At 25.3% G+C, this 3,768-nt stretch overlaps 1 pseudogene; it reads right to left on the bottom strand.

The window, feature by feature from the left end:
- Positions 1-331: 331 nt before the first annotated feature.
- Positions 332-2,057, bottom strand: LOC107261819 (annotated as a pseudogene).
- Between the last annotated feature and the right edge of the window lie 1,711 nt (positions 2,058-3,768).

The following is a 3,768-nucleotide window of genomic DNA, read 5'->3' as shown; positions in this document are numbered from 1 at the left end:
TATTTTGGAAGACTTTTATAGAGTTTATGAATTTGGCAATGACTTTTATAGACTTTATTTTCAAAAATAACATTTATGACTTTTATAAACATTGAAAAATCTTATTGATTTTAATATACATAGTTTAATGTAATAAATTAATCTTTATTAAATGATAAAATAAAAATTTTAGAATAATCAATAAAAATGGATATCTTTAATTGATGTCTTTAATTAAAAAATCTAACTAATTCCATGTAACAAAACCTAAAATAATATTAGAAAAAAAATTAATGTCATTATTATCCACATGCCCAACATCATTTCATATATTAGTAGCTATAGTAGTCCATCATTCATTGGCAGTATTTCTTTGTTGCTCTTGAGTCTCGACAAATAATTCAAAATCCTCCTCTTGATTAACTGGTATAGTTGGAAATGATAAAGTTTCACTATCTGGTTCAATTGAAAATTCATCTGAATGACACTCTTTTCGAAGAAAGTTACCAGTCCTACACATGCCAACACTAACTCTGCTTGTGTGCTATATGGAAATGGAGGAGCTGTTATAAAAATTATAAACCACGATTTAAAGATATCAAATAATTTCTCAATTGTATTTCTCAAAGAAGCATGACGAAGATTGAATAACTCATTTGCATTTTCTGGATGACGACCTTGATCGTGGAAATCTTGAAGATGATAGCGAACACCTTCAAAGGAGCTAAAAGCTGAAGTCGATTTGGAATTCCACGATTCACCAAAAAATACTTACTTAAAATATATATAATAAAAATATATGATAAAAAGATAAAAAAATATATTAAACAGTGAGAATAAATTGAAATTGCAATAAATAGATTGAGAGTACCTTGTGGCACTTTAAGTCCATTACTCCTTGATAGAGCATTATTTAATATTTTTGAGTCATGTGTAGATCCTTCCCATCCACTAAGCACATATATGAATTTCAAATCAAAGTTACAAGCTGCTAAGACATTTTGTGAAATTGCTCCATGATGATTACGGTAGCTACTAATGTCACGTCAGTAACCATTACAGGAATATGAGTACCATTAACAGCTTCAATGTAGTCCATTTGAAGCTTTTGGTCATCCAGATAAAGGATATTGGACACAATTTTGGGACATACTAACTATAATCTCATTAAAGACAAATTTAATTGCTTGAATTGTCCCCAATAAATGCTTAAAAGTTTCATATCGTTCTTCGTCCGTTTCTTCTTCTTCTTTTATCCTTTGATATTCTACTTCATCATCTCTGTTCATGTTTAAGATGTATAAATATTATCTAAAAAGAAAATAATAAATCTATGTGTAAATATATATTAATATTAGAAAGTTATAACATAATAGTTCTAAATGGATTCATTCATAAATACTAACATGAAAATAAATACAATAATTAAAATATTCTAAAATAATATAATTTGTTACTTACATGAATTTTTTGTTTAAAAAGTACAAAGTAGCAAAATGCATTACTAATTAAAACTAAGAAAATAATAATAATATCTGTAATTAAATAATTTCATTTTTTACTGCTCCAACTAATAAGTTATCCATCCAAAACGCTCTTCAAGAGTCATTTTCAAGAACCTAATATTCTTTGCTCTAGTATTAAGCAATTTAAGTGCCTTGAAACATGCATGCTTATCTAAGTTTGGTATTTCCTTGATAAAATCCCAATAATTGTGTTCACTATTGTCAAATGACTTAATAGCTTCAGCGAACTTGTCAACGAAATTCTGCTTGATTATTATTAGACTTAGAAGAGGTAATTTTTCCTTCAAACTCACTTTTATTATGTTTTTGGCATGCTGGAAAGACATCTAGGTTAATAGTGTCAAAGGATAACAGTGAAATGGAGTATCAATAAGATGGAGATTGATAAAAGGAACCTTGCATATCATTCTGAATGAATGTTCTAGTATTAGTATCATAACTTAACTCATCTAAAGTAGAATGTCTCTTTTCTTCTTCCTCAAGTGTTCTTGCATCAGTATCTTCTCCTAATTCAATTGCATTTTTTCCTATTGCAGTTCCATTTCCAATCATAATTCTTAAATCTTCATAGTCTGAATAAATGTCTGTTCGATAGCTTTTATGGGTAGGATGAGACTGATCAAGATAATGAAAAGGGTAAAGTTTAAAAAGCTACCCTGCAGCGCTCTTACATTTAAGGAACAGAGATATTTTTTGTATCAAAAGAGTAACATGTATTTTATTTAATAATATTTTTTAGATATATTCAATGTATTTCTCATTTTTTAGATTGTAAATATCAATAGAAACATAAATTTTTAATAACATAAGTATTTTTAAGTAATTTAGCATCCGAGATATTTTTTATATCAAAGGAGTATCACATGTTTTATTTTCTCAGCATTTTTTATGTACACATTTATATTTTTATTATTCTTTACATAGTTTTGCATGTATTTAATATGTGCTATTACTAAATTATGATTTTATAAGCAACGTGGCATCTAAAAATGCATCAAAGAATTCATAAATATATTAGAAATTTATTTTAAAAAATTATTCTTAAATTTGATTAAAATTAAAAAATACATTTTAATAATTTTTTATGATTACAAAATATCTAATTGAATGGTAAATTAATTAAAAATAATTATTTTATCAAATATTTATATTTCTATTAATATTTACAATCTAAAAAATAAAAAAGAATATTAAAAGTACCTAGAAAATGCTAAAAAAATGAAACACACTTTACTTCTTTGATAAAAAATACCTATGTCCCTCAAGTGTAAAAACACTAAATCATAAGGTTGTTTTTTGAGCTTTACTCTTTATTTAATTTTAATCAAATTTTTTTAAACCAAATCTTTAATATATTTATGAATTCTATGATATATTGTTAGATGTCACATTGCTTATAAAATCATAATTTAGTAATAATTCATGTTAAATACATGCAAAACTATATAAAAAATAAAAAAAAATTAAATATTTATCTAAAAAATACTAAGAAAATAAAGCACGTGATACTCTTTTGATATAAAAAACATCTTCGTCCCTCAAGTACAAAAAACGCTAAATCAGAAGGTAGTTTTTTGAACTTTACCTAAAAAAGTTAGTATATGAGTTTATGGATATAAAAAAAAAAGGACATGGATTCCTCCAAATTTGGACACACCAAATGCAGTTATATATATATATATATATATATTTATAAAATAACAATGGTAATATATAAATAAATAAATAAACATAGAGGATTGATGCATATATATCTTTGAATAAGAAATTACCTTAAAGTAATCATCCCATACTTCATTCAGAATAGTAAATTTTTTGGTTACAAGGTCTCATCTAAATCTAGAGCTAGCAAAAAATTATAATAATTATTGTATCTTTATTTAAACCATTTCAAACGACTTAAATATTGAAAATAATTTTTATGATATCTAAGATTTTCATTCAAAGTCGAGAGTATCATTTTCTTAAGAGTTCCTTTACATATCAAGCCATTGCTATTGCGCCAACCCCGATTCGCAGCATTAACCATGAGTTTCAGTAACTTGTTAGTTTCCTTAGCTGTCCAAATTTTATACTTCTCACCAACTCTTCCTATAATTTTTTCATTTTCTTGGTTTGTATTCCCCATAATAATTTTACTACATTATACATACAATATATAACAAAAAAAAAAAAAATAAGATAGATAGAAACACGATTGAGTAAATAAACTAATAAAAAAATTCCAAATGCTATTAAACAACTATTGGCATTTAAATGCTTT

Source organism: Ricinus communis, chromosome 1, assembly GCF_019578655.1.
Source record: "Ricinus communis isolate WT05 ecotype wild-type chromosome 1, ASM1957865v1, whole genome shotgun sequence".
NCBI lineage: Eukaryota > Viridiplantae > Streptophyta > Magnoliopsida > Malpighiales > Euphorbiaceae > Ricinus > Ricinus communis.
Note: the sequence above shows the minus strand (reverse complement) of the source record. Positions and strands in the feature narration are given on the sequence as shown.